Raw genomic sequence first — 9,047 nt, 5'->3', positions numbered from 1 at the left:
GCTGGGACACTGGGCGCTCCTATTGGTACTGTTTGCCCCAGGCCAGGGCAAGAGGCATTCCTCCGGCTTCTCCTCTGCGAACCCTACTCCTTCATGGGCCACTGGAGGCCTACCCACATATGACCGCTTCTTTTGTAGGATCTTCACCCCAGTACACAATGGACCCCTCAGGCATTCAGAGACAGGCAAGGCTCGGTGACACTCAGACACAGGGCAGCAGTCCATGCAGGCATGGGGGGTGCGGTCAGGAAGATCTGTGCCTCATTTGTCTTCCCATGTCACTTGTGTATTCTAAGACAGCCTTTTAAAAAGAAAGGGCCCCGACTTCAAGTTGAGGGACTGTGGGTAGGGTCCACCTAGAAGCGCAGTAGCACTGGGGACAGCAAGAATACAAACAGCATCTGGGTCATGAGCCCTTCCAAAGAAGGGGGTCAAAGAGGCAAGGGCCACCCCAGCAGTGTGGACAGCTGCTGTCACTTGGAGCGGAGAGACATGCTTAACCATGTGCTCCGGGAGGACAGCTCTGTGGGTAGGAAAGGGGATGCAGAGGGGCAGAGGGGAGTCCCTGGCTGGGTCTCACATTGGTGGAGGGGGGGGGGGGGATGGAGCACGGTGCTGGGAAGTGAGCAAGAGCATCCTGCAGGACGTGCACCCAGAGACCAGGGCTGCAAGGACTTATCACATCCTGACTACGCAGCTCTAGCTGGTCCCCTCACCTTGACTCTGTGGGCAGAGACCCAGGGTCCCCGCTCCCAAGGCCAGAGTGTGCAGTGGTGGGGGGAGCACGGGCAGAGCGCCCCAGTCCACCCCCGAGATTACAGGCTGCCAGCCTCCCACTTCCCCAGCCTCTCCAGGGGCTCTCGTCCCCTCAGCTGCCTTCCTTGCCTCCTGAAAGACACAGTTAGTCATTAGGGAATTAATGATAGTGTTTTCGGGACAGCATGTTGGACCCTAACAACTTTCAATTATTTCCAGTTCCTGCCAGCCCTGGGAGGAAGAAAGCAGCTCCTCACGAGCCCCCGCCCTTGACACACAAGACAATCCACGTCTGCCGGCGTGTTGTCATATGTCAGCAGGTCTCTGAGAGCCAAACAGCAGAGCCCCGCAGCTGGGCCAGCCGGAGCCGCCCTGTGCCCCCAACGGCTCCGAAGCAGGACCTGCCGGCCCCAAATTCCCCACACGCTGTGTGCCCTGCACTCCCCCCCTGTGCATGCGCCGCTCACCACCCTCCCAGCCGCTGTCACCACGGCCCTTCCCGTGAGAAGTGCACCCAGGGGCCCGCATTTATAAATAACCCCATGGTGTCTTGTTGGGAGATGCAGGGAGCAGGGAGACAAGGAGCCTTGTAATTATCATCTGCTGCAATGATGTCAGATCAAGCCCTGGGAAGCCTCCGAGGGCCCGGCCCTCCTGACTGTCACACACATCCCCACCAGCGGAGAGTCGGGGCTGGCCTCGCTATCTCTGGCCGCAGCATGGCGGGTGGGAGCTAACAGGGCTGGGAACCCGAGCTGCGCAGAAAGCAGCGGCCCAGTGGCCAACTGTGTCCGGGTCTGCGGGTGTGACCACACGTGGCACCCGGCAGCCGCAGCTACAGAGGCCCCCTCCCCTTCTCCGGGGAGAGAGGTCTGGAGCCCTGGACCTGGGTCTGGTGTGGAGGGTGGGGCATCTGCGGGCCTTCAGGGAGACTTGGCCTCCACCCCGAGCCTGCGTTCTGCAAAGAGAGCTCACATTGTCATCTCAGCCACCCCTTGCGCTCAGCCTAAAACACAAGGTCGCAGTTTACCTGGTGACAAGTCGGCGCCTAGAGAACCAGCGGTGTTGCTAAAACCCCCTTCACGAAACGCTGAGGCAGGCCCGCACCCCTGGGGGCACCCCAGGGCTGCCCCTGCCTTGTCAGAAAGCACGGCCCCGGGGACGCGGGGTTGGGTCAGCTGAGCTCGGAGATTCTGTGATAGCCACAGCAATGGAATGAAAACTGGAAAGCAAGTAAACCAGTCCAGGCAGCAGCTGCCCCGGCCAGGGAAGTAGGCCCACGGCTGCAGATGTAGGTTCCTCCCCTGTGACGCGGGGTCACCTGGCTCTGCACCTGGCCTTTCCCACCTGGTCGCTGAAGCACCTGATGGCTATTTCACTAGGCGAGGCGATCACAGGGCTCCTCTTGTGTCCGCTTGCTGAAGGAGCCGCTCCTGACGGGTCACTGGCCATGTCCTTGGGCCGTGACTGGGGGTGAAGGTGGGAGGAGGGGGGGTTGCACCGGCGTGGAGGCAAAGCTTTAGCCAGCCAGGCTTCGGAGGGGCCCCGCCTGGATGAGGGTGACGCTGGGAACGTGTTCCAGGAGAGGCGAGCCTGCATGGAGCGTCCCAGACAGACGTGTGGGAAGGAGAGAGAGAGAGACAAGCATGTTAACAGGGCCGCAGCCCGCTGGGACTCACCGACGCTCTCTCCTTTGGGGCTGGCAACCTGACCCGCACTCCACAGCTGCCCTGGGTCGGAGCCTCTCCGGGAACCCCAAGCTGCCCCGCTGCAGCGTTCCCCTGAGGCTGGGTCACCTTCCAGCCGGGCACACCCTGACAACAGCCAGCAGACTGCCCTGTGGGGATGAGGGGCTGGGGGAGAGCACACCCTGTTCTTATGTTGGACACAGAACGTCATCCCCGTGCTGGCAAGTTGGGCTCAGCCCGCGTGGCAGCCATGGCTCTGTGCCCGAAGGTTAAACAGGCTGGGGGTGAGCAGGAGCCCTGCTTCCACCTGCCAGAACACCAGCTTTCCTGGGGGGGCTCCCTGCTTTTAGCCTGTAACAAGCATGGTTGTACCCCATGGCCTGCTGGTGGATGGGGGCCCGGGATTCGTGCAGAGTGTGTTATCACCCCGGGGGACTGGAGTCAGTGGCCTATGTCCTCTCGGCCCTTCTCATGAAACAGCAAGTGAGTCACCCGCCCTTGATTGCCTCTCCCAGTTCAGACCGCAGGCTCCGGGGCCGATGCACCACTGCCAGCAGCAGGGAGAGAGAGCCGGGGCCCGAGCCAGAGCGGGGGACAGGGCCCGAGCCAGAGATCCAGAGCCAAAGAGAGACAGAGAGAGATGGGAAGGGAGAGCCAGAGGGGTGGATGGCGGTGAGACAGAGGAGAGACAAGAACTGGAAGGAGACAGAGAGAGAGAGACAGGCTGCTCCTTGCATGGGCTCCTGGCTGGGTCTCTGGGACCCAGGCCCCCCACCACAGCCAGCAGAGCACTGCACACGTACACCTTTTCATCTGCAAGGTCTCTAGTGTTTTCTGTGAGGAAGAGAGGTATGGCCTTCCTTCTCTCGCGGGAGCGCGGGAGCCCTTCTACTTCAGGAAGACTTCTCCCAGTGAGAGTGGCAGCAGAAATCCCACATCTTCCCACGGTGCCTCCGCAGAAGGCTCTAGAGTGAGAACTGTCTGTGTTCCACGGACGCCCCACCTTCCCGCCCCGCACACCCACTCGGCCAGCAGGAAGAGGCTGGAAGGGTGAAGCAGAGCTTCCGAAGCCCTGAGCTGACGGGGGAGCCCCTGGGCCGCGTGGCTGGCTGCCGGGGTGCTGTGGGCACCTGGCTTTGCCATGTGGGCCGAACTCTCCTCAGTGGACTTCAGCAGAGGCTGTGTTTCAGTGAGGGTCATGGGCAAGTTTCCTGTTGACATAAATAACCTTGGATTAACGGCAGTGGAGACGGATTTGCACACGTAGAACGTTCATGCAGTGGCACATGTGGGAGGGCAGGCGCGGCCCAGCCCTTCTCAGACCTCATCTCCTTAGGACCCAGGTTCTCTTGGGGCTTCCTCCGTGGCACCCTTGGGCAACCGCAGGGTCTTTCTGCTTCAGTGGTCGAGTCTGCTGCTGGCAAAGACCTCTGTTGAGAACCTTAAGGGGAAATTCAAGAATGTACGTGTTGAGAAGCCATTAAAATGTAAATTGTGGGGCTCTCTGAGGGCTGTCTGTGGCCCCTCTCCAATGACCCCTTCCACCTTGGGGCAGCCTCCCCCACCACATGCTACCCTGGGCAGCCGGGGAGCTGAGGAGTTTGCAGACCCAGGAGCAAAGGCAGCAAAGCACATGGTCAAGCTCTGGGCGCAGCACCTGCCACACATACCCCGTGCCAAGAAGGGGAGCCGGGGGCCTTACACTAGCAAAATGGGAGCAGGAGCACCTCAGGGTGTTAAACACGCAGCTTCCTTCCTTCCCAGACCCGACATCCAGACTAGCCCGAGGTCAGTCCCTCTTGTGTGACACGCTTGGCGACCCAGCTCCCTCAGAGACAGATGGTCCCTCTCCCGCATCTCTGTTGCCAGTTCCTGCTCAGCCACCGAGGGTGGAGGGGGAGGTGTCTCTGCTCAGACTTTCCCATGTCCAGTGCCAGCCACTGCCCAGGACAGGGGCAAGTCCAAGAGGATGGCTGCAGCGCTGCCTCGCCCCCCAGCACCAGCGGTGCCAATGGCACCTTCCCTCACCCACAGAGCCACAGAGCCAGCCCCGTCCGTCTTTGTCCGGAAGGCCCTAGAAGGAGCCGGTTACACTTGCCGCGCTGCTGGGAACCTTGTATCAAGGGCTTGCGTACTGCTCAGAGCCGGGCTGGAGAGACGGTGGGTCTCGGTGGCAGAGACTGTGCAGGGACGGGGGCCAGGCGTGCGAAGTGTTGTCAACGTCGTTCTCTGTCCCTCGACCCTGGGACGCGGAGCCGCCAGGACACCGCGCTGAGCTTGAGAGGGGGCCGCGCCACGGCACAGAACCGCGGTGGAGAAGCCGCAGGCCCGCCCCGTTGTCCGCCCTGGGCTGTCGGACCCGCCGAGTCCCACAGCGGCCAGACCTCCCCACACGCGAACTAAAAGGGCTCGGTTGCACGCAGAATATGACAAACTCAAGTGCGAGACAAACCGCCACCGTGGGTAACGCCAGCGGGCCCCCTGCTTCACGCCGTGACTTTCTGTAGGGAGGACGTGGAGGCGGGCGTCCGCGTGGAGGACCGGAGGGGTTGGCAGTGTGTTCGCAAAGCGCCTTACGCTGCTGCCCGGGGCCGCTGAGCTGAGGGAAGACGTGCGCAGCCCCCACAAACCAGACACACAGGCACACACACACGCATGCACACACGTGTGCACGTATACAGACATGCACGATACATACAAAACCACACGTGCACACATCCACACATCTACATGGACACAGAGACATGCACATACACATGTGTGTACACGTGCACACGGACACGCACAATACACACCACATGTGACCACACGTGCACGTGTATGCACACGTGTGTGCACATATACACAGCAATGCATGGCATGCACAAAACACATGTGCACACAACCACACACAGAGAGACATACACACATGTGTGTGCACATATGCACATGGACGTGCACAATACATACAAACACGTGATCACATGTGCACATGCATATACACATGTGTGCACGTATACACAGACATGCACAATGCATACAAAATCACACGTGCACACACAACCATGCACACACATGGTGCAGACACGTATACACACACAGCACATGCGCTCACATGACTGCACATGCACATGTAGGCACACGCAGCACACACGTTTGCACATATATGCACACGCACACACAGACTCACACTCACACACACACTCTGAAGACAGTGGCCCAAACTAAAAGCAGATGGCTGTCCTCACAGCCCCTGTCCACATGGGGAAAGCATCAGGGTGGGTAGAAGCCGTCGGAGGCTCTGCCTCTTCAGGAGGACAGTGTTGGGAGCAAGAGGTCCCCCGCCCTCCACCCTCCACCAAGCAGGGCAGAGCTCCACGACAATCAGTCCCTGGGGCCAGGACGGGGCAAGAGGGACACTGACACTTCATTAACTGCCAGCCTCCACCGGAGTCGTCCCTACGTGGGACACAGTAAGAGACCTCAGGCGAGTGGGGCACTCATCCCCACCACGTGACCTGGGCCAGTGCTGCCTCCTCCGCTCCAGACCCCTGAAGGCAGGAGGCGGGCAGGAGCAGGCATGCCCGCAGGACCGGACTGCCGGGATGCCACATGCCCGGGGGAGAGGCTGCCCCTCCGGTTCCCTGAGTATCTTCCTAGCAGGCTGAGGACGAGCGTGGATGGAAGGCGTCGGTCAAGAGCTGTGGGGCAGACCAGGGACCTCCAAGCCCTTCCACCTTGGAAGAAGAGAAAGCTATTCGTCCCCACAGAAACTGGTAGATCCTTCAGCACAGGCTTGCCTCCCCTGTCCTCCAGCACCCCGGGGCCCAGAGAGCCCCTGATCCATGGGCGTGCTGTCCAGGGAAGGTAAAGACGGCTGTGAGTTCTTTGAAAAGGTGACATCCATGCTTCTTGTCCTCAAAACTAGGCGGCTGCTTTGACCACCAGAACAGACAGAGGGGATGCTGTGTTTGTCTCTGGGGTCAGACCTCCAGCGGCTGCCAGGTCTTCTCTCGTGGAATACTGGCTCTTGGGGAGGCCAGCCAACACGTAGGAAGTCCGGCCACCGCGGACGGCCCTGTGGCGAGGAGCCCCAAGCTAGCCCCGTGTGGGGGCCGAGCAGAGAAGGCTGCGTCCGCAGCCCCAGCTCACAGCCGTTCCGGCCCAGGCACAGGGCTCGGCTGGTGCCAGCCTCAGCCACCACATGCTGGCAACCCCAGGAAGGCTGCACTGGACTCGCCACCCCCTACCCGCAACGGTGAGACCATTACCAATCATGGTTTGGAGCCGCTACATTTTGAAGTGGTGTGTTGTGCTGTACGAGATGATGCAGACAGGACTCCACACCACGTTGTTTTATGCCAAGAGACCTGCTTCTTATGAAGAAGGTGTGTACACCGGCGTGTGGTCCCGGGCTCTCGGCTGTTACCCTGACCCCGTCACCCAGAGGCGGCGACCTGTAAGAGTGGTGGGAATGTGTGTTAATGTCTGAGCTGAGGTGCCCACCTTGGGCCAGACTCTGCAGGACTCAATCTCTGTCCCTGGGACGCAGGGTCTGTGCTGATGTGAGGGTCTATGAGCGGCCCTGGGCCCCCAGTACCTTGAATACAAGCTCCAGGAACCACAGAACAGAGCAGGTGTGCCCGGTTGCCGGTGTCCCCGAGAGCCCGCGTGTGATCAGTGCTTCCTGTCGCTGCGGACGCCGGCTCTGTGGGGTGGGGCATCCCGGTTCCCTGGCTGGGGGGATGTTTCTGCCACACTGGAAGCCACCACTGCATTCGGCCACTTGAGGCTGCCCATGCCTGTGGCGGAGCACGTAGAGAGCCGATGTACTGTACTGCTGGGCAATCAGCCCCAAATCCACGAAGGGCTAGGCTTGCTGAGTCTCGCTGGGAATAGGAGGGAGACGTCTGGCACTGGCATGTTCACTAGGACACTTTGGTGTCCATGCCAATTGACAAACTCTAAGGGGACAGTTGCAGCAACCGTGGCCCATCGGAGGCAAGGCAGCCATGGGACAAACCAACCAGAAGAGCCAAGCTTTGAGTGGATGGCAGCTAGACAGCACCGTGAAGGATGCTGGCACTGCCCTCTCGGGAATGAAGTCGGGGCATCCGTCCTCAGGCGGAATGTGCCCAGGTGCCTCGGGACGGACACCCCCGTGGGTCTTATCAGGTTGCCCGGCTGGCAACACCTGCCCCACCCCAGAACCACCACAGACGCTGCGAGTCCGCTGGGGTGGCCGTTTCCAGGGCTGCATGCCATGAGCAGATACTCGCAGAGCCTTTCCTCAAGGTCATGAGAAAGGCCTCTTGCTGGCTTCCTTGGGGCTCTGTCTTGGCCTCTGAAGGATGAGATGCCCGAGTTATGTCATCTTTTCTGCACATGCAAACCTGCAAGTGTGAGCTTAAGGACCTGCATGGGTGATCAGACCCGTGAGCCCAGGACCGGGCAGGTCGGTGCTGTCCTGCTCTTTGCCCGCGCGGACGGGACTGAGTTCTGGGAGCGGCAGGGAGTCTCCCCGAAGATGGAGGGTCGGCCGGATATGTGCAGTGCCCTGCCTGATCTCTGCTGTCCTGCCTTCCCGTCCGGGGCCCCTCTCCCCTGAGACTGCAATCCCCAGGAAAAACGTTGACACGTAAGCCTTTGCCTCAGGCTCTACTTTCTAGGGCAACTGGGCTAAGAATAGACAACAATAATCATACAATTTTAACTATGCAGCCTTGTTCAAAAAAGGAAGAAGAACTTCCCGGTGTCCAAAATAAATGAGAAGTGAAAGCCAGGGCAGTCACGGGAGCTGAGGCTGGGTCAGCCCTCAGGGAAGAAGGGGCAGAAGACAGGGGTGGGGACAGGTCCATGCGTAGCTTGGACAAGAGATGGGGCCGCAGGCCTGCGTTCACGGGGGCTACGGACTCCCACTTTGGGGGGAGCCTGAAGGGCCACGGCCTCCATGAGAAGATGGAGAGAAGCTCTACCTGCTGCCCCCAGAAATGAGAAAGGATGTTTTCTGTCTTCCCAGAGATCAAAAGGAAAAGGCTCACAGAAGAAACAGAAACGCTGGGCGTACGACGTGGGACTGTGTGAGGTATGAGCATCTACTCGCTATTGGGGTGTGGGTTTCGGGCTAAAAATTACAACAAAAGTCGTGTCGTGTGACTGGACTCCTTGGTGCCCAGGAAGGAGAAAAAAAAATGCGTGCTTTCCTGTGAGGACATGTCCCGAAACTAGAAGATGAGCTGACACTGAGAGCAGTTCCAGCAAGAAACAACAGGACTTGTGTCCCCGAGAACGAGAGGTAAGTGAGAATATGATCAAAGGCAACACAAAGAAAGAATAAGCAAAAATTTAAGGGAGTAATTTAGAAACAGCAGAAATGAAGACTGTCACAGGAATTAGGAACTCGGGGGAGGGCTAGGAACAGATGAGAGAGAGTGGGGACAGCAGGCAGTGGGACCGGCTCGGGAGCACTACCCAGACAGAGCGGGAAAATTAAAGATGGTTTAAATCGTGGCCATCAACAGCGATGACAAGTAGAAAGCTGATCCGACCGAGGCCTCGAGGGGAGAAGAAGAGACAATGCTCAAGACAACGAGGAGGAACTTTCCAGAACATGAGTTTGCTTGG

At 59.5% G+C, this 9,047-nt stretch overlaps 1 long non-coding RNA gene across 1 annotated transcript; it reads right to left on the bottom strand.

Annotated features, from left to right (window-relative positions):
- Positions 1-2,140: 2,140 nt before the first annotated feature.
- LOC131825483 (uncharacterized) lies at positions 2,141-4,483 on the bottom strand. Its single transcript, XR_009351267.1, has 3 exons — positions 4,147-4,483; positions 3,673-3,885; positions 2,141-2,349 (listed from the first exon to the last, which is right to left on the bottom strand). It is a non-coding gene; the product is annotated as an uncharacterized LOC131825483 (long non-coding RNA).
- Positions 4,484-9,047: the final 4,564 nt, after the last annotated feature.

This window comes from Mustela lutreola, chromosome 2, assembly GCF_030435805.1.
Source record: "Mustela lutreola isolate mMusLut2 chromosome 2, mMusLut2.pri, whole genome shotgun sequence".
Taxonomy (NCBI): Eukaryota; Metazoa; Chordata; class Mammalia; order Carnivora; family Mustelidae; genus Mustela; species Mustela lutreola.
Note: the sequence above shows the minus strand (reverse complement) of the source record. Positions and strands in the feature narration are given on the sequence as shown.